Raw genomic sequence first — 25,915 nt, forward strand, 5'->3', positions numbered from 1 at the left:
GAATAAGAGCATCATATGATTTCACTCATGTGGAATTTAAGAAACACAACAGATGAATACAGGAGAAGGGAAAGAAAAATAAGATAAAAACACTGAGGGAGGCAAACCGGTTGTAAGAGACTCTTAAATACAGAGAACAAACTGACGGTTGATGGGGGGGAGGTGGCTGAGGGTATGAGCTAAATGGTGATGGGTATTAAGGAGGGAACTTATAGGGATGAGCCTTGGGTGTTGCATGTAAGAGATGAATCACTGGATTCTACTCCTGAAACCAAGACTACACTGTATGTTAACTAACTTGAATTTAAATAAAACAAATAAAATATAAAATCAAAATATAAAACAAAATAAAATAATTTAAATTAAATTTAAATTAAAAAAAAACAAAACAAAAATGAGTGAGGTAGGCTGAGCATATATACAATGGGAACTGGTAGGAACTGTGGAAAATTGAAGAGTTCACACCCTCAAGGGCTGTTCAGCCCCAGATGATCTCCAGAAGAATTCAAGCCCAATAGTGCCAGATCTCCTTCTTTTCAAGATATGAGAGTAATCTTCATTTCAAATAAAATTTTAAAGTAAGAGTAACTAATTAATGTAACATAAACACTGCATTGGCAAAAAAAGGTACCAAATTTACCTGAGTTCTGTCAGTGTTTCCATCAACAAGCCACAGACTCAAGAACAAGAGACTTGTGCTTCTTTCTTCTTTCCTCCAGTCCCTACCACCACGTGGGGTGCACTGTGGGCCCCCAATAAAACTACCTGACCAGACAAACTCCGCGACTGGCTGCCCCCATTCTAGAACAGGGCAAAGCCATTACAGCCACCAATGAGAACAACCCATCGTTCTGCCTCCTTGCATTCTGCCCTAGCAGGAGACCAGTTTGCATTTGATATTGTGTCCCACCTTATGATCTGACCACGGTGCAGAAAATTGTTTTGCCCTCATTCTCCACTCACCAACTGGCCCTCCACTGCTGTGCATATGTTTACCTGCTTGACCAGGCTCAAACTACTAACAACCCTAGAAAACATTACCCTCCCATAGGTGGTAGTGTTTTCAAAGTGATAGACATTAAACTGGGGGAAAAAAATAAAAGAACCATTTAAAAGGTCTATGTATTAATGAAAACAATGGGAAACAGATTAGCTCATAAACACTGGTGAGAACATTATTGGGAATGCTGTAGAGGAGTGCAGTCCAGTAGTACATATTAAAATGTAAAATACACCTACCATCTAATGCAGGAAAGTTTAAAAAAAAAAAAAAACAGGAACAAAACGCTCTGAAAACAACTACCATTTTAGACATGCAGTAAAGGAATGAATCTGGTCTTTTACATGAATACATTTAAATAGGGAAATTAGAAAAGAAAAAGTGGCCATTGAGAGTTGAAGTGGATTTTGTGAAGTAAACTGGGATGAGGAAGAACCTGGAACAACCAATGGCTCCAGAAATTGAGTACTAGATTCAGGGCATTGTGAATGGTCCTCACAACCACATGGAGATGTTCATTCCATAGATTAGAAAATAGGGCTCAGAAGGTTTCTAGTTCTCAACTTTTTTTCTGGCATAAATATGATTATGTAATTGAAAATGCATGGATCAGAAGGGGTGAACTCCTGGCAGTGATTTTCCACGGGGGTGGAAGGCATTAAGCAAACTGTCCTTACAGCGATTTCATGAGGATTACAAGGATGCAGGGGAACCAAATTTGGAAAAGATCTCCAGGCATTCTGATTAGTACCCCTCTCTTCCTTGTATGAGAACACCTAAATTTTAGCTGCCTTTAACCTTAATCATTCTGATGCCAGTGTTATTTGTATCACTAGCAGTAAACATAAAAGCCAGAAAATCAATTCATTTTATTTGTGAAAACTCAGCATTTAACTTAATAATGCAGATATTTACCCATCTTCATTAGTACATCCCATAACCATGAGCAAGAAAGAGTAACACAAGTATAATCTGTCACCTTGTCAAGTTCAACAAACACCATATTGATGTGCTAACAGTTTGTTTTTCTAAGTTTATTTTTATTTATTTTGAGAGAGAGATAGAGAGCAAGCAGAGGAGGGACAGAGAGAGGGAGACAGAATCGCAAGCAGGCTCCATACTGCCAGCACAGAGCCCAATATGGGGCTAGAACTCATGAACTGCAAGATCATGACCTGAGCTGAAGTCGAGAGTTGAATGCTTAACCGACTGAGCCACCCAAGAGCCCCAATGTGCTAACAGTTTCTAATGAAGATATAAAATATCATAAACTATTAGATTCACGAATGCATACTGAAGGGTTCATAACACATTTATGGGCTCATTTGTTGTATGTTTTTTATCCAGTGCAAAATCGAAAGTCTATAATGTAGCATTGATCAATGGGACTCCTGTAGTGAAAGAGAATTGGGTTAAAATGTATATAAGAGTAGGAAAAATAAACAAGTACTTCAATCATTACTAGTGGCTTGGAACAAATAAGGAAATTATATTATTAGCCCAAGGAAAGATTTTATTTCACAATTGCATTATGGAGTTGGAGCTATTCCAGGGGCTATATGCAGAGTTGACTACTTATTTGTGAGTCTCCCAACTGCCCTTGATTTGAGGGTTGGAAGCCTATGGCTCAATTTAAAGTGCCTTTGTTGTTGCCCTTTTTCAAATGTTTATTCGTAAGTTATTTTCTGCCTGCTTGCTAAGAAGGATCCGAAATGGTTGAAAGTACATTTGCTCCTGAGCCAAGGCTGTGTTCTACCAGTGAGCCAAGCAGGGGAAAGCCCAAGCAGGGGAAAGCCCAAGCTGGTCTATTCATTCCATCCCAGTGCAGCTATGGGGTTGGGGTGTTGGGGTGGGGAGGGTAGGTAGAGAGCAGGGATGGAAAACTGTTTTTGTTTCAAAACTAAAAGTTCATTACAAGTAATCGTTGAGTCTTTTGCTTATTATCAGTCTTCTCAAATTTACTCTAAAACTGGACACATTCTCAACCAAGAATAGCAACTTTCAAGGCTATTAAAATAAAAATCCCAGGCCCTACCTCCACAAATGAGTCAATGGGCCTGGATGAGGCTTGTGAGTCTAAGGGGAGTCTAGTAGACTGGATCCAGTATAACGGATGATATTTTTGAAACAGTATAATGAATAGTATAATGTATATTTTTGAGAAATGGTATAATGAACAATATTCCCAATTGATTAATTCTTTCCATAATGTGTTGGTCAATCAGTTTCACTCATTCCTTTTTTTACGCTGACATCTACTGCCACCCCACACCCAATTTTAATCACCTCCTGCTGACCCCATTGGTGAAGGAGGGATTCTCACGCTATAGTTTAGAGGATGGCCAAATATACAACACCTGACAATGGACAGACACAATCAATAGCAATTTATCCATCACATGTAGTCACAGCCCAGAGAAAGAGGTCACCGCATGCCAACCAGGGACATAGGGAAACAGAGTGAACAACCAGAGTACGTTCAGGAGGCTGGGGTAATACCAAGAGATAATACCAAGAGGGTGGGGTGATTCCTGGTTCCTGAAGGATGTTGTAATTGATTTGCTTATATAATTCTGCAGACTGTCAAGGAACTAGAAAAAGCTATGCAGACCAGTTGTGCCTGGTCCCATGATAAGGGGGTTGTTTTGTTAGGGGATCTTATTTGCAGGAGCAAAGTGGGGAGGCAACCTGAAATCAGACCACTCAAGACCCTCCCAGTTCTACCATATGTCAAGGCAGCACAAATTATCTATCCATAATTTTAGGCCTTACTCCACACTCACCTTCCTAAAATCTGACCTTAGTCAAGTGTGCAAATTAAAGTGGCTCCTTTTACCAAGGTTATCCTATGTACTAGTCAGGGTTCTCCAGAGAAATAGACCAATTGGATATACATATTAATATACAGAAGGAGATTATGGAGGCTTCCAAGTCCCAATACCTGCAGGTTAAGTCAGCATGATGGAGAGCCAGGAGAACCAATGGTGTACCTCTATTCTGAAGGCTAGCAGACTTGACACCCAGGAAGGGCCAATGTTTCAGTTCATGTCAGAAGGCAGGAAAAAGCTGATGTCCCAGTTCAAAGGCATTCAGGCAGGTGGATTTCCTTCTTACTCAGCCTTTTGTTCTGTCTAGGCCTATAACTGATTGGATGAGGTCTGCCCACATTAGGAAGAATAATCTGCTTTACTCAGTTTACTGGCTCAAATGTTAATCTCCTCCAGAAACACCCTTTCAGGAACATCCAGAATAATATTTGTCCAAGTGTCTGAGAACCCCATGGCCCAGCCAAGTTGACACATAATATTAATCATCACATTCTTTAAATCTAAAACATCCATTTCTGGTATTCCAAGAAATCATCTGATAGAATAGAAGACAATGCAGACTCAGAGAATACAAAGAGATGATAATCTCATTACTTATCACATTTATCTGAACACTGATAATACAACCCATTTTTTAACAGCTGAGAAAACTGAAGCTCTGAAAGTTCAAGTGACTGAGCCAAGATCACACAGTTATGAGCAAAAGGGGGAGGGAGAACCAGAGCAGTAGGAGAGGCCAGAAGAGCAAAAAGAGGGAGGGGAGTTTCCTGTGAAGTAGCAGCTTGTCAATTGCTGCTAAATGCTCTGTTTATGGATTATAATGGGTCATTGTTCCTTGAGGGAACAATGTATGTCAACAAGCTGAGTCTGCTATCAAACATGGCCTAGAAAAAATAAAGAAGCAAAGAAGTTTGGTTTTATCACCAAAGTCATAGTAAAATATATGACAATCCAAAGTAATAGGTCAGAAGCTTTAGCATGTATCAGAATTAAATGTGCTAATTGAACGTTAAATGTGTAAAACACAAATTGTTGGGCCTAACCCCTGAGTTCTTGATTTAGTAGATATGGATGGCACTGATATTAACCTTCAAACAAGTTCCCAGGTGATGTTAATGCTACCGGTCCATGGTCCTTATAAATCTTTGCTTTAAAGAGGCAAAGAAAGAATACAAAGGCTTAGCCTCAAATCTACAGTCAGGGTATGTGAGAGAGCCCAGTCTAAGGGTGTATGTGCACAATTAACCTCCAGGAAAGTAAATTATTATCTTTCTAAAGCAAAGAACAAGGTGAGGTCATGTTAGTCAAAGGTCGGTACCAAATAGGAGGACTTGATAACTAACTGTCCCCAACCCCACCTATAAACTTTCCTTTTTGAAGGGAGATAATGGACAGGGTTAGCATGAGTTTCTCAAGTCACATAATTCAAGTCCATCTCATTCTGATTTACACACCTCAATTTCTCTCCAACACACTGTTTCCCTGCCTCCTTGGAAACAATTTGCAAATGTACCCTGTGAGGTCTCCCCTGGACTAGAGCTCTTTTAGGTGCAGATAGATGGAAAGACTTGGGGAACTTAATCCAGGGACTATAACCATTAAAAATGAGTAGTGTTAAGCCATCAGGATGAAATAAAATCATATTTCATACATTTCAAATGTAATCTATATGTAAATTTAGCCAGCCTGCATTTAAAATGAATAATTTGTGAATATTTATGTTTACACCATTAATCTGTGAGAGATTCATGCTTTTAATTAATGCTTTAGGAGAGGCATTCTTTTATTTTATAAACCAGGTATTGTCTGAGGAGATACAGACAAAAAGACCCACCTCCTGTTTAAAAGTAAACAAAATCACTAAACTGCATCTCAGCTAATAAGGAAAAGGGTGAGGTTGATCTGAAAGCTGCTTATTTTCAGTAATTCATATTCAAACGGTATTTGGGAATCTTAAGAAATATCTTCCAAATGCACAATTTTCTAATACTAAGTACTCAATCAACATAGAATATAAAAGATAAATCACAACTGAAATGCATGTTACAGGAACCAAATAATAGACACTTTCATTCTGTTTCATCAGGGTCTAGCACATTGATGATGGTGTGATGTATTTCCTCATAGGGCTTCTTAGGCTATTTCCTTAGAGGAGAATTCACATAGAAGAGCAGTTAGGGTAACACTAGATGCTAAAGAACCCCCACAGTTCTGTGACTTAACACATTAGAAGTTTACTTCCTGTTCATGTAATAGAACAGTTTTTTCATGCATTTCATGAAATCCTAAATTCCCTCCATCCTATGACCATGCCATCCTCTAGAGCCTAATATGGTCCACTCCCAGGGGACTAAGGGGGACTCAATGTGTGTAAGGGGCAGGACCACTTCTAAATTCTTTGTCTCCACCCACATTCCATTATCCAAAACCAGTCACATGTGCATCTGACCAGAAAAGTGATCACAAGACAGAGAACCAATTCCAAGCTTAGAAGACATACTTTGAAAGGGGAGCACACTCTTTGGTAGATAAATAGTTATCTCTGACATAAAAAGAATTGTAACACATCATCCAATGTAGTGTTCCCAGGCCTGGCTGGGGATAAGCACTACCAGACTCTGGAAAGTTTGCTTAAAAAAGAAAATAGAGATTCCCTGGGCTCTGGGTCCAGAGATTCTGATACTAAATTCTACATTAAGGTCCAAGGATAAATGTTTTTAAGGTGCTTGCCAGGTGACACTGATGCTGCCTGACCAGAACCGTGGGGCTCCATGCCATTTGTCATCTCCAGACAGATACTCAGCACCGAAACCCACATACAAATGCTTATCCATCCACATAATGTGATGTGCGTAAGAATTTTGGATCAGAATCCAGGAACTTATATTTTAATATTAGTCATCATTATTAATAATGTTAGTTAACATTTGTTAAATGTTTACCATAGTATTAGTAGAGCTTAAAATACAAATAGACTTAGTTAACCTTCATACAATCCTACTAAGTTGGTACCATTAATCTTATTTCACAGAGGAAGAAACTGAAGCACAGAAGGGTTAAACAAATTGCCTACATTTACAATAATAAATTCAAGAGCTGAGATTCAACCACAAGCTGAGCCTGCATCCTCCCCTAGACTATACTCAGGGGAATCTGACACAAAAGAAGATATAGGATGGACCACTGAGTTACAGGAGAGATAGGCAGAGACCTCTGCTGAAAATGACCCCGAGCCACTTGAGAAACTGACAGTAAATAAGTGCTTCTTACTGTTGCTCTCAAGTTGGAATACCCAGCACAGGTGCTTCCTCTGAGTTCCATGGACATGGACCACCTATGCTGGATATACCACACACCCACACAAATGGACTCACAATTTGTCCCTGACACTTGCTCCTCCCCTTGTGCTCCCATTGGAAGGAACAGTGGCACTTTCTACTCATTTATGCAAGCCCAAAATCTGGGAATCCTGTTTCACATCTTCATCACACTCCAATTAATGATGAGTCCTCTAGACACTGCCCACCTAATACCTCTCAAACTCTCTACTCTCCACCTCCCTGTCACACCCCAGTGAGCAGTGCTTCCAGCATCTCCTCAGAGCTGTTGTGATAGCCCCTGCAATTCATGTCTCATGCTGCAGTGAGGGTGCTCTTTCCCAAACTGATGCATGAAACCCAGGATCCTCAGCATTTCCAAGATAGCCCTGCAGGTGCCGGCTCTTCCTGCCTCCTGGGCTTAGCTCAGACCACTCTGCCCCCGTACCCACGCTCCAGCCACAGGTCCTTCTTTTAGTCCTTGCTGTGCTCCTTGGCCTCACTCATTCATATATCCTGCAATGCTCTACTTAGCCTGCCTTGAAAAAGTTATTTGATCAGTCTAAGCTTCAGGTCCTTTATGTATAAAATGGGAATAAAAGATATCAACTAATTGTTAAAAGATGGAATAAATTATCTGTATTAGTGTCTATTACACTTTACATGTGTAATGTACACATTACACATATAAGTGTTCAAAAAATTTTATTCCCTGAATATAACCCAGCATTTTAATTTCTCCTATTAAGCATCATATCAAAATGATGGATCCATTCCTATCACTTTTCTAGTTATTTTTTTCAAAAAATCTAAAATGTAAAAGAACCTCTGAAAGAATCATCTCACTTTATAAATTACCAAAAATCATAATATATCTATTTCACTGTGAACTAGTTTTTAATTACTGTTTAGCTAGCAATGTCCCTTAATGATAGCATCTTACAGGTATTGGACTGTTAGAATTGTCCAAATTGCTGCTTTTTTCTATAAACCATTTAATAAATGAGTAAAAATAACAAAATTTATACACGTTCATAAAATAAATACGCAAAATAAAGAATCCAAATAAATATTAATTAGTACCTAATTTGTGGGAGCAGCACAAGATGTAGAGTAACTTGACCAAGAAATGAATCTATATGTACTTGATAAGGGGGAAGCATAGTGTGTCTGATATATACAAGATGAGTGTCTCCCTAATAAAAATATTATTAAGGAAACTGATTTGTTGAAAGAGCGAAGGTTTATTGCATGAAAGAACATTAAGAGCAGATTATCTGCCCAGCACTGTAAGAAGAAAAGATAGAGCTAACTCATCACCTGGGTAAGAAAAATTCAGAAGTAGACTGAAATTCTGGAGAAAAAACTTTAACGCTATTTTCAAAGCAACAATGTTATTTAAGTGTCAAATCATTCAAAACTTCCATTTGTGTGTCCTCTTGAAAATATTTTAAAAATAAAAAACTACTTGAGATTGAAGACTGGTCACTCTGGGTATACAATGGCTTGCTTAGCAAAAGTTTTAACAAATTTTTATATTGACAGGATGCCTGGGTGGCTCAGTGGGTTAAGCGTCCAACTATTGACTCTGGGTCAGGCTCTGCACTTTCAGTGCAGAGCCTGCTTGGGATTCTGTCTCTCCCTCTTTCTCTTTCTCTTTCTCCCTCTCCCGTTTGCGTGTGCCGTGGTGTCTCTCTCTCTCTATCTCAAAATAAATTCTAGAAAAAAAAAATTCATATTAACTAGTTGAACTCAACATTTGACAGTGTTCTCTAATTCCCTTGTGCAAGTCCCTATAATTCTTAGTTATGCTCACTGTGAAAAGATGGGACAGGAAGCATTAGTTTTTAGCAGTAGTTATGATACTCAGAGGAGTGAATATGAGGTACCAGGTATGAGTGCCTGTGCAGCTCTGGGACTGAGCACCTGGGCTTGGGACTCAGGCAGCCTCAGTCAATCTCACTACTGCCCCTTACTGACTGGAGGTTTTGGGGGGAAGTTACTTCAACTTTCTAAGTCTCAGTTTCCTCATCCCTCATGTGGAAGCAATACCTGGATCACAACATGATGAGATGATTAAATAAGGTGGAGAAGAGGAGCCAGGATTCAAACTCGAGAAGCCTGACTCCAGAGCCTTTGCTTTCGATCAACATTTTTAACATTTGACCAAAATTGGCCAACCAAGATGAATGACAACATTTAACCCCAATATGTCCTATTCAAACCTTGGGACTGCTAGTGAGGCTCAGCAGGAAGCCAGGTGGGACAGTGCGGGAGGGGTGGGGTGTGAAGCATCAGCCAGGAATCCATTTCCTGAAAGGACCGGCAAAGCCCAAACAGGGCATCAAACCTGCACGTTGCTATTTCCCATGTCCACCTCCATTTCTACTTTCGTTGATTGCTATATCCATCACCAGTGAAGGGGAGCCTCTCAAACTAGCACTGGTATAGAAAGTCCCAGGAACTCAACTCCAACAGAGTGATCCTGATCCCTGTGATGGGGCCAGTTTTTGTCTCTCACAGTTTTGGGGGCAAATCAGGAGTTAACAAGTTGACCTTTTTTACCCACATCAAATGCTAAAATGTTTGCATCTACAAGTTTTGGTCCAAGAAAGGAAAATCTTAATTTAGATACGCTAGAGGAGATTACTAATTTCAAAGGCCCTCTGATAAAAAAGCAGCAAAGTGTTTATTTTAAAATGCTTAAGTACTCTCTAGGATATCGAAAACTGGAAAATCTGACTTCTTATCCCAAGCTTTTATGATGTTTATTCAACAATCATTAGTTAAGCACCTACTGTGCGCCAAACTCTAGAGGTATTACAATCCGATCAAACTCTGTCATGAGGAAGCCTGAGGGCCAGGGCCCAGAGAATAGAGAGGGAGGGTAGGAGTGTTTGCTCTTACCTGGAGCGGAGTAAGAAACGGTCATGAAACCAGCTTACCCACAGAGGCAGTGATTGACTTGAAACTAGAAACAGTATGTGCTCCCCAGCCAAGTGGAAAAGAATGGCCCTTCAAGCTGAGTCAAGTGCAAAGGCATGAAGCAGTCACACATGTGTATGATTCCTCTAATCCTCTGTGTTCAGTCTTGGATGGGGCTGTATAGCAGTTTTCATGTCAGATAGACAGGCTTCCCCATTTACCAGCTATGTGTGCGGGAATCAGTAAATTCACCCCTTTGAAGTCTTGATCTTCTTTTAATATCATAAAAGGACCTCACAGCCCACCCTAACCCTCCTCCACTGTTTTTTCTGTCACTTCTAATGTATTATCTTCTTTACTTATTTGTTTACTCATCTGGTTTCATCTGCCAGAGGTCAACTCTAGGAGGGCAGAAGTCTGTGATTCTTGTTCTCTGTTGTATCACTATCACCTGGAACAATTGCTTTTTGTTGAAAGAGTGATTGAATAAATGAATGAAGTGTAAAGTGGGAAGAATAATACTAACTATTTCATGATTTGGTATGAAAGATACACAATGTGCAAAGCACTGAGGACAATAGCAAGCACATATGTGCTGAATAAAATTAGTTATTATTAGATAGATCAGTGTGGCAAGTGTTCACAGTGTGAAGTGGTAAGAGGTGAGGCTAGGGAGGCACAAACACCAAGAACATGGGTTCTCAAGGGTCATGCTAAGGAGTCTGTATTAAGTCCTAAGTTTTAAGTAAACATGGAACAGTAAGATTGGTATTGAATGAATATCAAGCCAGCAGCAGTGAGGAGGATGGTTCAAGAGAGTGCAAGTCATTTAACTCCCAAGACACAGCTTTCATCTTGAAGATCGGTAGAGAGAATAAAACGTGCCCAGTATGCTCACAAAGAGAAAACTCTGTGTGTGTGTGTGTACGCATTAATAATGAAATGATGTAAGAATAAGTCATGACATGGTCATCACATCCAGAGGCACATCAGATTTGGTGTAGTCAGGCTTGCCAGAATATTTTTCACAAAGAAGCAGTTTGAATCCTGAGGAAAATATTCTAGTACAAATTATCCACCTTGTTTTGGAGAAATTTTCCTTCCAAAACCTAATTTTCATTTGCCCATCGCACCCATGAATCAAACATGCCGTGGGGTGGTGGGGGGAAAAGATATGGCTGCAGACACATGGGCATTTTTCCTAAAATATAAGCAGTATTTTAAAATGAGAGGAAAAACAACTACCCTGAGAGATCACTGGCAGTGGGTGTAAAAGCCGTCTTGTCATCCTGCAGAACTGAGCTGCAGTATTGAAAGGCTCCGTGATGGAAGGGGACTCACCCCAGTGAGAGAGCCAGGATCCAGATGACCCAAGTGTTAAAACACTCAGCAGTCAAGATAACATAGATAAATAACATTTTATTTCAAGATAAAGAACATTTTATTTCAATATTTTAAAAAATCAAAATAATGCAGAAAAAATCTGTGGTAAGCCAAATATCAAAATTTTACATTTTTTTAAATGTTTATTTTTGAGAGAGAGACAGAGCGTGAAAGGAGAGGGGAAGAGAGAGAGGAAGACACAGAATCTGAAGCAGGCTCCAGACTCAGAGCCTGATGCAGGGCTCGAATCCATGAATGGTGAGATCATGGACTGAGCTGAAGCTGGACACTTAACCGACTGAGCCACCCAGGCGCCCCGCAAATATCAAAATTTTAAATAAAGATCAGTGTTACGCTGAATCATATTGGAGACTGAGGCAAAAGGAAAATATGCACCTTTATATACATGTTTTTATGTAATTTTTAGTGGTTACTTTTTGCAGAAAAGTAGTTGAAAAAATATTTACAAATGGAAAAAAAGGCATATAGAATTAACTTCATTAAAATACATTTTATTCATTTAATTTTTTAATCAGGTAATTTATATAATTAAATTCGTTAAAGTTTTTTAAGATCATTACTCGGTCAAGAGAAATTGTCAAACATGGCAATTCTCTCAATGAAACATGACATAAGCAATGAAGTAGATTTTGAAAATATTGATGAATTTACTTGCATTAAAGCCAAGAAAGAAGAAAGTAAAAGTATAATATATTCTGTTATTAACATAAATAAAGTATTTAAATTTAAAATCATTAAAATCATAATGTTTTTACATGTTAGCATCTGGTTTGATATTTTTAAAGCATTTTGAGGGCCAAATTAAACATACCTTTTTTCTGGCCAGAGAGCGCTATTTATTCTTAAATCTGTCGTCTCTGATCTATTTGTTTCTAAAGATGCAATGATTTTTATTGCTATTTATCTTCTCAATTAAAACATGAGTAAGTCTAGGGGCACCTGGGTGGCTCAGTCAGTTGCGCATCTGACTTTGGCTCAGGTAATGATCTCACAGCTCATGAGTTCAAGCCTCGCCTTGGGCTCTGTGCTGATAGCACTGAGTCTTGAGACTGCTTCAGATTCTGTGTCTCCCTCTCTCTCTGCCCCTCCACAACTCGCGGTCTGTCTCTCTCTCTCTCTCTCTCAAAAAAAAAATAAAATGTTTAAAAAAAAAATAAGTCTCTTGAGTATAGTAGCACACCATAACCTATCACAGAGAGAAATGCTTAGAAAACTCTTCATTAATTTCTGATTACCAGACTACTTTGTAATCATGCCCTTTGTCCTTGCACACACAATTTGATCTACACTCATATCTAAGAAGAGATTTAAAAAGACATTCCATGTCTATAGTCAATAGTATTGTAATAGTGTTGTATGGTGACTGATGGTAGCCACACTTCTGGTGAGCATAGCACAAGGTATGGGCTTGTTGGGGCACCTGGCTGGTTTGGTTGGTGGAGTATGTGACTCTTGATCTCAGTTTATAAATTCAAGCCTAAATTGGGTGTAGAGATTACTTAAAATAAAATCTGAGGAAAAAAAAAAGACATTCTATGTCAAGTCATTCTAACCAAGATGGTGTCCTTAATCTTGAGCCACACTCATCCCACAGAAAATGACAAACACGGGGCGCCTGGGTGGCGCAGTCGGTTAAGCGTCCGACTTCAGCCAGGTCACGATCTCGCGGTCCGTGAGTTCGAGCCCCACGTCAGGCTCTGGGCTGATGGCTCGGAGCCTGGAGCCTGTTTCCGATTCTGTGTCTCCCTCTCTCTCTGCCCCTCCCCCGTTCATGCTCTGTCTCTCTCTGTCCCAAAAATAAATAAAAAACGTTGAAAAAAAATTAAAAAAAAAAAAAAAAGAAAATGACAAACACATTTTCACAAAGGCAAGGCTCTACCTTATTAGTCCAAGCAGTGCTCCAAGAGTTACTCAGATGGTATCAATCTGCAAGTTAGAAAGAACAGTTCACAGTTCTCTAGCAGGGGGGTAAAGATAAGAGATGATCATAAGCCCATTTCTTCTAGGAATCCCATCTCTATTTTGGAATAGTTGAGAATAGTTTAGTTAGAAAACTTATGGAATAGTTTTAGAATTACTGTTCTGTTTCCAACCTTGTTTGTTGAGCCTCAAAGTCAGACTTTTCTTTGTCCCATGCTATAATTCAGGACCTGAGTTTGACCCTGTGGAGGCTTGCCCAATGTTGTTAATTTCTCTGATTTTTATTGTCATCTTTGAAGTATGAAGGACATCAATAACAACCTCATTTCACTGGTACAGATTCAGTGTCACATAGAGGTAAAGAGCACAGATTCTGAAGTCAAATATAAATGTGGGTCTCAGACATGCTGAAACCTAGAGAAAGTTACTTAACTTAGCTGAAACTTAGTTTCCACTCCTATAAATTTTGGATGCAATAATAACTCATATTTCATAGGTTCTTCTGAGAATTCTCAGACGATGAGATCACACCTGTAAAATAGTGAGGTAGTAAAAATCCTACCAACAAAGAGAAATCTCTCCATATTGATACAGAAATAAAGAAACCTGATGTATTTAGAGTGCATGTATATATGTGGCCCACAAGAGACCACAAAGTCAGAATAAAATTTCACACAATTTAAACAGCAAAGCAGGTCCAAAGTTCACTTGGGATTTGAGATGGCTATTTGTTTAGTTAATTGACCTCCTCTGTAAGAATAATAAAGCTTCTCTTATCTCTTGGTAAAAATACAAATGGTTACACCTCAAAATAGACTCCCAGAGGTGTATTCTCACTTTATAAGGGGGAATGAGGTTCATGACCTTGAACACAACTCTGCATTGCAAAACTGAAGATAGGGCTTTTCTAGTCCCTGGAGAGATTATCCTACATTGCAAAGGTTAGAGAAAGGACTCAGCCCAGGCCCACAATGGCTCCTGAAAAGACATTCTACGAAGGGGAAGGGAGGAAAATGGTCTCTTTCCCCTTTACTCATCTTTGTCACCCTTGCAAAAGTCCCCTTCCCTTACACTATAAATATAAGAAATTATTTAGGAGGTATGAAAACAGTCAGTAAACTCTGAAATATGTTTATATTTTTAAATATTTGTATTTGACTATTTTATTCTGCCATCCATTTTGTTTTTCCTCCAAGGTTGCAGGATCACATAAAGAAAATTTCCCAGTAAGATCTACTTTCCTCTGGGACTATTACTGCCACCCTGCCTCCCACACTGTCCACCAAGAAAATGAGTCTAGGCAAAATCACATCTATGGAGAGACACATCGAAACAAATAATCCCACGACATTGCACTAAACTCTATAGACAGCTAAGACTTATTTTTAAAAAAAGTCCTATGTGTAAATAAATGTTATATCTGTGTGTATGTGTATGGTACTAAATATATGTAACATATATATGGTTATATATATTGGTATGTACATTATAGGATTGTGTCTAATTTTAAAAAAGATGTAGCTGACTTAATTTCCATATAAACTTTCCACATCTACTGCAGGTGTTTAAAAAAATGGAGGATTTATTGTCTAATAAAATAAGCACTTCATAAAATTTTTTATGTATGTTTTTGAACATTTAGAAACAGGGAAGAGGGGAAGAGAGAGTGTCACAATGGTACACATTTTTCACCTGGAGGGGGGACAGTGGTATCTAAAGAAAGAAGAGAAAGAGATTCTGAGTGAGAGGGAGAGAAATAAAACCTCAGATTCTTAATTCCTGGAAGGCAGAGTTTTGCCTAATCCATGAGGCCACTTTGGGTGGACTTAAAAAATTCTCCTTTTCTCCAGAATGCAGCTCCCGCTTACTTCTGAGATGGGTGCCACATAACAGGTGTCATCCTGCTGAGAGGGTTTTATGGAAGGTTAGGCAGTCTGAGTGTCCATCTGACTCTTCCTTAACCCTCCTCCCACATCAAAAATTCTGTCTCTAGAGAACTCTCCATGGTTTTGAGAATTTGAAGTCTGCAATTCATGAAGATTCACTCAGGTTAATAGATCAACTCTCAGACAAGACAAAAGGTAAATCTCCAAATATAACAGTTCTCAGTACTGCACCTAGCTGTGTAACTGGAACACAGTAGGTACTCATCAAGAATCTGCCAGAAAAAAAAAATTGCTGAATTATTAACTGACTGAATTGCTTTTAAGAACTGGAATATCCCAAATAGGCAACTAAATGGGCTATTTTTTTGGCACTTAAAAGAAGCACAAAGCCAATAGTGAAGCTTTTCTAGGTCAATATCTTTCTCTTCTAGGAGATATTCTTGAGGAACAAAGTAAGATAGAGGTAGGAAACATGAGCCCTTGTATATATTAGCCAGATTTGATGATACCCCTTCTGGTCAAAAGAAATATAAAGAAAAAAATTCCTGAATACCTCCATTCCTCCAGATACTTCCATAAATGCAGCTCCTTAAGGGTTTTTTTTTTTTTAATGGGTAGCTGTAATGGCTACAATTCATTGCATTCTCACTGTTCATTAAATATGTGGCTTGTCTTATTTGATTTTCTAAACTTCTTGATGAGGTTGATATTACCATTATCTCTATTGTATGATGGAGAGAAAACAAGTGTCAAGGGGTTAAATAACTCAGATCAAATCATTTAATTAACAAGTTGGGAAAACAGAATTTCACCTCAGATCATATGACTCAGAATCCATGTGCCTAACCATTATAATATGTAGATACTAACTTTTATTGTTAGCAACCTGAGCTGCTTGGGTACAACACAGACATATCCAGACCCAACAAGTTTGAGGAAAGACTTAATGGAGAAAGTATGAGGTTACTATGCCTAGAAAATTTAAGACGTGGAAACAGGTCTGCCATGCAAATTTTAGAAGAGTCATTGGTCCTAGAGACATTCCATCACTCTTAGAGTTGAAAAAACTGTCTCTTGTATAGTTGAGAAAACTAATGCCTGGACACAAAGAGAAGTATAATCACTCAGCAAGTCACAGTAAATCTGGAATAGGAACTCAGTTATATTAATACTCTTCATCTGCTGTTCCTCTCATCATATTGAAGCTACTTGATTTCTCTTTAGAGTGGTTTGACCAAAGCCTGTTTGGAGGAGGAAACCCTTGCTAATTGTGCTGATTACTGGCTACACATGTGCAGCCACAAAGATTCTGTTTCCCTGATGTACTAAAATTTTTTAATAGAAAGATCGAAATCTTTTCTCCTATGAGGACTAAGAAGCATGTGTTCTCAATTACCTCCAACCCATACCTGATCACATAGGACAACAATGAGCAGCATTATACAACCTAACCTTTACTATGAAGGACTTTAGATTGAATCCCATTATTAATTTGGCATCTGGTTCAAAGTGACAGTTTCCTGAAAATAAACAAGTGACAAAAAACATACTAAGTGCCTTTCTTCTCTAATGCCACCTAATCTGTATATGAAATTAGGGAGAAAATTGAACATTTTTTTTCTTTTTGTGGTAACCCAAATAGTCCCCAGAAATTGTAAACATTAGGATTCCCTTGGAGCGTTTTTTTTTAAATCAGGTCCTCATAAGCTGTCAGTCAAGTAAACTGCTAAGCTCATCTTACTTTCCAATAGATTCCAGTGCCTTTATCTGCCTCATAGCTCTTATTATCTCTTGCACATGTTTCCCACATACACACTTACCTCCATTTGTGCCACCAGTCTCCAAAAGAAACAGACTTCCACTTACTGATTACGATTCAGTTCTTAGAGCTACAATGTTGGCCTTGTGACTCTGGAGATGAAGGAAAGCAAACGCCAGGTTAAAGGTTGGCTGTTCTTAAAAAGTGGTAATCAAAAAGTGACCATTACATGGGGCGCCTGGGTGGCGCAGTCGGTTAAGCGTCCGACTTCAGCCAGGTCACGATCTCGCGGTCCGTGAGTTCGAGCCCCGCGTCGGGCTCTGGGCTGATGGCTCGGAGCCTGGAGCCTGTTTCCGATTCTGTGTCTCCTTCTCTCTCTGCCCCTCCCCTGTTCATGCTCTGTCTCTCTCTGTCCCAAAAATAAATAAAAAAAAAAAAAAAAAAGTGACCATTACAGAAATATCAAGATTGAATCCTTTGGGGAGAAAAAAAAAAGGACTTAAAATTTTGAACAAATTAGGGGAAATGTCTAAAAGGAAAATAAAGGATCACTGTTTATTCTTCCATTCTGAATTTAGCACTTGCATACACAACACGTCTCTTCAACTAGAGTCTTAGAAATCCCAGAACTGAAAAACAGTAAGTATATGGACTCCAACTAACCATCTTAAAATCCATCTATCAAGTCACCATATGGTTACTCAGCCAGATGAATAACTCCAGAAAGGCGTTATGTGTATGTGTGTATTATTTTTGAGGGGTAGAAGAATTGATGAATTTGTCACCCCAAAATATGCCTCTTTGGCATAAGAATTATTTTAGGCTGGTCATTTTTTTAAACCAGCAGATATGAAAAAAACTCTGAAAACCAAGTGGAAGTTACCCTTTTAAATGAGCAATTTACATTTATAAGGGAGATCTCTATTTGTAAGGGTAACTCTGTGTACTAGGGAGAGGAGGAGGACTAAATCTGAACTTAAGCCTGCATAACAACCATACACTTGTTTACTGTGCTTTGCCTGAAAACCTGGCTGTCTCCCACCCTATCTTCTTCTGTCAACCACTGGAGTTGGTATTTAAGGTGATGGCTTGGTCCATTTTGGAGAGTTACTCAGTTTTTCTGGGTATCTCCCATATCTACAGGAGGTATCCATGTTATTAAGCTTGTTTGTTTTTCTGTATACTATTAATCTCTCTATTAATCTGTCCTTCATCACAGAGGGTCTCAACTGAGAAGCTAGAAGGGTGGAGAGAAATTATTTTTCCTCCCTTTATATTTTTCACATAGAAAATTTAAAAAATTATTTTTCATTGATGATACCCAAAACACATAAGAAAACAATAAAATTGTCACTCTTATACATTGCTTCATCACATAAGAAATTGCTATCAACTTTCAAAAAAACACTGTGTTAAGGAATATAATATGTGATAATTTTTGTCCCAGTTGAAGTAAGGAAATTGAAGGCACTCCATTTTTAGAAAGGCTTCTTTCTGCTGTTTTTCTGCTGGGCCCTGTTTACTCATGTTCTATATTTTACTTTGCATCTGAATAAACCAAAGAAGCTATGTTCCCACTCCAAGGAGGAAACAAGAAAGTTAATCATTCTCTGAGTTTCATCCTAGGCCCCCACACACCTGCTAATATCTAAAAAGAACCAGATCCCAAACATGTTCCAAGACACTAGCTTCAAAAAACCTCAGCCGACACTGGCATCAATACGCTCTACCTTCAGTGATTTATGATATAACACCTACTATTCACCTGTCACTCACCTTTAATCAGACTCACCTCTGGATTCCTGAAATAACATGTATCCTGGACCTCTTTCTAATATAAACCCCTAACCCCAAGTGATGACAAGACTCTCTCCTTTCCTTCCCGAGTCTCCCAGATACTCCATCTGCTATACTTGGTCAGTTACACTATTCAGTAACCTCTGTTTTCATTTCCTCCTGCTTTGTGTTTGATTTCTATCCCGTGGGAAGCCAAGCACTCTCTTGGCTGGCCCTTCCCGTGGGACCCCTCTGGGTCCTTGGACCCAGCCTGCTTATACCATGATAAATACATTTCTTGTAAATATCATAAATTTTGAAATGTTATAAAAACAAAAACAGCAACATGCCTGTTTTTAAGTGAGTTACTTTTCTAACAATATAATATTGAATATCATGCATTACTTTTAAACTATGGTCAGGAAAATACAGCATCATGGAGTTTGGTTTTAACATGACGTTAATTTACAAGAGCAGCATACTATATCAGCCAGGGTGTTAGCTACAATCAATAGTACAAACTCTGGCTAACATATTCATGCAAGACATTTATTTACACATTAGTCACTAGGCCTGGGAATGTAAGACTGGAAGCCACACAGCTAGGAATGTGACAGACGTGGTCCAAGGAAGATGGTACATTGTTGTCTCTGGCACAAACATCTCACCTGCAGTGCCAATACTAGGGTCCCTAGACAAGCCTAAAATCACCTCTGTTGCTTCTTAGGAAATTAGCTGTAGCTATCCGACACCTCTGCTGCCACCATCCCCCTCAGTAGGATGTGACCTCAGGTCACCAGATTCTGATTCACTCTGGGGCCAGTGTCTCATTGCTCTTGGCCAGCACCTTGGGCTCAGAGGATGTTGTAAAAGCAAGAGTATAACATTTTCAACTGCTATAGTGGGAGAAAGACCCAATCCAGTAAAGAATTCTCCAAAGATAAGGCCAAGGTTGGGTTCTATGTGTTTAGAAACAATGACAAATATCCACCAGAGACACAAAATTATATTACACTATGGTTACAACCAGTTAAGCTATTGCCATTGGAAGGATTCTGGAAGGAACTCAGTCTTCTGTTTATACAGTGAATAGTACTCAGGTTCATACACTGAAGCTTGGGTGACTTTTTTCTATATACCAATATAATTTTCTGCACCTTATTAAAACACAAAAAAAATTGGGGGAGGGCATTCTTTCTTCTGTTGAGCTTAGCATCAAACTTCTATCGTGAGGATATATACTTCTTTATAATCTAAATATGCTTTCTCTTATAGCACTTTGAGTAGGGTTTAGCATATATATTTAACAAGTGTTACAGAAAGAGAAAAGAGGATGGATGAGGGAAGGAAATTGCACAAGAGGGGGAAAATATATATATATATATATATATATATATATATATATATATATATATATATGTAAATGATTCTACATGGAGTTTATAGAAAATCTGACACAAGCTCAGAGATAGTTTCTTCTTCCAGCTCCTCCTCATCTGCTTCCTCCTCCACCTCTCCTCATCCTCATCAACACCATCATCATGTTTACTGTCATGTTATTATCTATTTCATAAAGAATCTGATACAATCAAGTCTGCCCAGGCCTCTCAATTAAGTTTTAGCTATAAATCTTAGCAAATGTTTCCAGACTCAAGGTCAAAGTAATGTTAATCAAAACCTTAAAATCTGCAAAAAAAAAAAAAGGAATTTGGAATTTCATTAATAAACAATCTTAATATTTTGAAAAGTTGGTAGATAGGTAGATATGGAAAATAGGTAAACAAAAAGTTTAGAACAGATAAGTTTTTCTATTATCAGTAAAAAGATATGTTCAGATGCTGTTCAAAACATTAGAGAGAACCTTTCTTCCCTTGAGGCATATACAATCTGAAGTGCAATTTAGGAGAAAGAGAGCAAGGTGAAGTGTCACATATCAGAAAGAAAATAACTTAAAATATGTATCAGTTAGTGTTTATAAGTGCTGTGGTGTGTACATTTATGGCTCCCTAAGGATGTTCACAACCTAATTCAAAGATCATGTGAATATATTACCTTATGTGACAAAAGGAAATTTTTAGATAAAATTACATAAAAATCTTGAGGACAGAAGACTTTCCTGGAATATTCATGTAGACCAACATAATCACAAAGGTCCTCATAAGAGGGAGGATAGAGGGTTGAAGTCAGAGAGAGAAATGTAGGGATGGAAGCAGAGGTTAGAGAGGAGAAAAGATGCTAGGCCTTTGTCTTTAAGGACCACTGTAGGTAACCTCTACAAGTTGGAAAAGACAAGTAAACACATTCTTCCTTGGAGACTCCAGAAGTAACACAGCTTTGTAGACTTTTTTTGTGTGTGTGTATGAGAAAGAGAGCGAACATGAGCAGGGGAGGGGTAGAGTGAGGGAGACAGAGAACTTTAACTGTATTCCATGCCCAGCACAGAGCCAGACACAGGGCGCGAGATCACAACCTGAGCTAAAATCAAGAGTTGGATACTTAACCAACTGAGCCACCAAGGTGCCCCCAACATTTTCATTTTAGCCCCTTGAGATACTTTTAAGACTTTTGACTTCCAGAGCTATAAGATAATAAGCTTGTGTTGTTTCAAGCCACTAAATGTACAGTAATTTGTTATAGCAGTGATATGAAACTGCCTAACATATAGGAAGGTATATTAGTGATAAATCATAACAACATCCACTGTTTACCTAACAAGAAATCTGGAAGTTGGCAGTTCAGCATCAGGGCAGTGGCTAAACAGTGTTTTTAGAAAATGAAGTTCTTTGTGTCTTTCTGTTCTTCCATCTTTAAAGTATTGATTTTCATTTGTGGCCTCTCAACAAAAGATGACTGCCACAGCCCCCAACACGTTCAAGGCTAAAGATTTCTTCCTAAATAGAAATATAAACTACAATCATTACAACAACAAATCTATGAACAAATACCAAAGCAAATACCTTTGGTATTAACATCAAAATAAAATTAAGTAAATAAATATCCCTTCATTTCTTTCCTCATTAGGAAACTCCAGAATCCCACCCCTTCACCCCACCTGATATCTCTTTTTTCTTTCATTGTCCAAAACTGGGTTACTAAGCCACCTCCAGGAGCAAGGGAAGTTGAGAACGTGAGTATCTAGTAAAGTTCATAAGAGTTTTATTGCTCCTCTATTACCCCCCACACACACAAAGTGTGGTTTATTAGCAAGAAAGAATAAATCACATCAAAGGATGCCCATGGGAGGGCAACTAACTGTATCTGCTGTAAGATACTTATCTTGGGTCAGTCCCTTGACAATAGCCAGAAGCAAGTATTATAATTAGGTGATGGCCCTCCATGATGTCAGTGTCTAAAGGAGAGGATCATGTTCCCAAGTTCTTCCTTGGAGAAGGAAGTGATTCATTAATTTGTAGACTACAACATGAAAATGAGCTGTTTAAATCAGCTTTTCCCAAATGGACACTTCAAAAGACTGGTCATCAGTGATAGTCTGGGGGGCAGGGGGAAGGTTTCTGTTATATGTATGTATATATGTATGTATGTATATATGAATAATTTAAATGAATGAATGAATATATAAATAAATAAATAAATTTTCATTACACATAAGCACATTAAAAGCTTTGATAGTTAAATATCTCCCAAACAAATCAATAAAAAATACCCCAAAATAATATATCATCCTATATAACACTAATACCCCATTGACTGCACTTTCAGAAAGTTTAGAAAATGATGTCTCGGGGCGCCTGGGTGGCGCAGTCGGTTAAGCGTCCGACTTCAGCCAGGTCACGATCTCGCGGTCCGTGAGTTCGAGCCCCGCGTCGGGCTCTGGGCTGATGGCTCGGAGCCTGGAGCCTGTTTCCGATTCTGTGTCTCCCTCTCTCTCTGCCCCTCCCCCGTTCATGCTCTGTCTCTCTCTGTCCCAAAAATAAATAAAAAACGTTGAAAAAAAAAATTTAAAAAAAAAAAAAAAAAAAAAAAAAAAAAGAAAATGATGTCTCTTCTGTCTGTTCCCTCAGAAGGCAGACAAGATTCTGGACATGTTTTTAATATGTAACTAAGAAGAGATCTGAAGGTACTACTGATAGCCCAGCTCACTGCTAATTGTATGGCATATCAACATAGCTGGTGTTTATTCTTCCCTCTTTGATCAGACCCAGCAAGGTATAAATTAGGCCAGAATGAGTAAATAGTGTTATAATCCGTCAGTTAAGGAGGCTCTGACAGAAACTGATGGGTTTAACCAAGCAGAGGCAACACTGAAAATTAAGTGGCTGGCTTCTTGAATTGTAATGAGAACAAAATGTTGGTTAAGATTTAGAGAGATTATGAAAAGTGGATACAGCCTATTCGAGTCGCGCTTATTGCATGGATGCTTTCATTTAAGTGATTTAGTGACAGATCTATTTCCAGTTCTCAGCTCTGTAAACAGCCCATAAGAAAAGAAAGAGTCACAGAGGTAGAGGAGCTGTGAAATCACATCCTGTCACTGACTCCCCTTTTCAGAATTCTGGTGCCCTCTTCTTCCCTTTCACCATTCATTTTCCTAAAACACTCAACCTATCGCCCAGCCAGGATCTAGAAGCCAAGAGAGTCTGTCATACTTTTCTGGAACTCAGTGCTATCCACCCCAGACCTCATGGCCTACAAATGCTGATGCACAGAAAATACGTTCTTTGAGTGTTCTAACTGCACTTTTGAAAGGTGTTCCTCACTGTTATCATTAACAGATACAGGGAGACATAAAAATCAGAACAGAACCATCAGGCAGACACTGGACTTACATTATTGGAATTCCAGGGCCCTGTGTGCTTCCCAAAGAAAGTCTGCTGATGCTTCCTCAAGCCACCAGCCACTGTTGTGTGGAAAAGAAACATTTTAATCTTTTGAACATAGACACTTCAGTGCACACTGAAACAGCATTAACTTTTCTCCAAGGCTCATGAGGTTTTCTCAAACACTAAACTCCTCTATCATCAAGAAAACCCGTGTAGGGGCGCCTGGGTGGCGCAGTCGGTTAAGCGTCCGACTTCAGCCAGGTCACGATCTCGCGGTCCGTGAGTTCGAGCCCCGCGTCGGGCTCTGGGCTGATGGCTCGGAGCCTGGAGCCTGTTTCCGATTCTGTGTCTCCCTCTCTCTCTGCCCCTCCCCCGTTCATGCTCTGTCTCTCTCTGTCCCAAAAATAAATAAAAAACGTTGAAAAAAAAAAAATTAAAAAAAAAAAAAAAAAAAGAAAACCCGTGTCTCCAAGCCTTGGAGGATTGTCCTGGGGATGCCAAGAGCGAACAGCCCGGTGGACCAGAGTTTCAGATGTCAGACTCCACATATGGAAATATTCACATATCTACTTAATTCCTCCAGAGACTTGGAGTTCCAAGGACGTGCCAAAAATGTTTTTCCTCCCCCCTGAACCACTCAACTGACTTTGGGCTCTGTGGTTTTATTGAAGACACTCTATGGCTTGAAGAGCCTACAGGAGGTCCCAGTGGGTAGATGTTGGAAGGGTAAATACAAGAAATATAAGAATTTGGTTCTTACAGCCAAAGTGACCATCTTTACCACATGATATCCACTTTTTCAGAATACCAACCAACCAACTCATCTAGGCACTGAGCTGGGCATTGAACACAACCCTATGTGCCTGACTCCAAAGCCCATTTATCTCAATCACTGCCTCAAATAACGGTAACTATGTAGCTCACACTAGTTAAGAGATGACTTGGGATTCTTAAACTAGGAAACCTGAGCTCAGAGTCTCACTGATATTGGTCAGGAACTGGTAAGAGACATCACATCCACTAAAACACAATCTTTCCTTTTAGACTTAAAGCACTGAGATGTTTGTGAGGTGAAGGAAGGGTCACTAGAGAAGAGATGAGAATAAATAACACAATCGGGACACCAACAGGTAGCATTTCCACCAAAGGCCCACCAGTGGCTTCATTGGCAGCTCCAAATCTGTATTTCAGACATTCCCCAGGCAAAGGTTCATTATCAAAGTAAATTCAAAGCAATGAGTCAAAGGTACTATCCTCTTCAGAGTATCATCAGATTCCCTTACTTTGCACACTGGACAAGTACAGATTCTTACAGGAGCTGGTTGTTTTCTATCTGTTTGCAGATAATTCAAACACCGTTCCCGAGAGAAACCTGGGTGCTTTCCTGTGTGGGGTGTCAAAGGCATGTGGCAACCAACGTGGGTTGGGGCCGTATTTAAATCACACACTACAGAGGCCATTTTCCTCTCTGTGCACTGTCTAGAGAGGCTAAAATCTGTATCTATGTATTAAACATAGCTAACAGGAAAATTTAAACATCTACTTCAAAAATGTCATCAGGGATTTGGATCTGCCACAGCTATTTAATTCAGCCATCCCCTGGGACGCTGAGGTAGCATGGTACTTTACAATGTATTCAATTTCTTGTCATCTCTCCAGAACCAGCTCATTTCATCTTACAGCCATTTTAACTACCATGCACCTATAAATTAAATTTTATAAGCTACCCTGAGTTCATTTTCAATGACAATCTTATGGATCAAACCCAATTTCTAAACATTCTATTGAAGGTTCTTCATGGAGTCTCAGTTTCATGATTACACTGTTACCTTCATTTCTGCCGATCTTATGCACTGTAAAAGCACAGTTAAAAGGTTTTCCTCCAACACCTGAAAGAATTCTTCCCTCTTCTGGACTCTCATAGTCTTTGTTTATCCTTGGTCTATGTCATGTATAACCTGCCTCTTTTTAGAATTACTTATTTATATCTCATGTACTCTTCAAAATGCAAACCCCTTAAAAACATCCAGGTGCATTTATCTTTTTGAATTCCCCTGTGTCTACACCAGTCCAGTACATTCACCTAATTCAATCCATTCTTGCTAAATAAGAATATGATATTTTAACTCAATAAATTTAGTAATAAACATGATACAGAGAATCGGAGAAAAGTGATGTGGTGTGGGTATTAAAAGCATGAACTTTATCATCAGACAGATTTGCAACTTATTAATTGTGAAAACGTGGTAAGTACATTTAAATATTGTAAGTCTTGGTTTCTTAAGACCTGTGAGTTGGAGATATCTCTGGGACATGCTT

At 38.9% G+C, this 25,915-nt stretch overlaps 1 long non-coding RNA gene across 1 annotated transcript in view; it reads right to left on the minus strand.

The window, feature by feature from the left end:
* Nucleotides 1-25,915, minus strand: part of LOC131493348 (uncharacterized) — a 111,635-nt gene that overhangs the window by 82,037 nt on the left and 3,683 nt on the right. Inside the window, exons 3-4 of the long non-coding RNA XR_009252580.1 lie at nt 23,603-23,673; nt 17,101-17,191 (exon numbers count right to left, since the gene is read on the minus strand). This is a non-coding gene — a long non-coding RNA (uncharacterized LOC131493348). The remainder of the gene's footprint in view (nt 1-17,100; nt 17,192-23,602; nt 23,674-25,915) is intronic.

Source organism: Neofelis nebulosa, chromosome 13 (genome assembly GCF_028018385.1).
Source record: "Neofelis nebulosa isolate mNeoNeb1 chromosome 13, mNeoNeb1.pri, whole genome shotgun sequence".
Taxonomy (NCBI): Eukaryota; Metazoa; Chordata; class Mammalia; order Carnivora; family Felidae; genus Neofelis; species Neofelis nebulosa.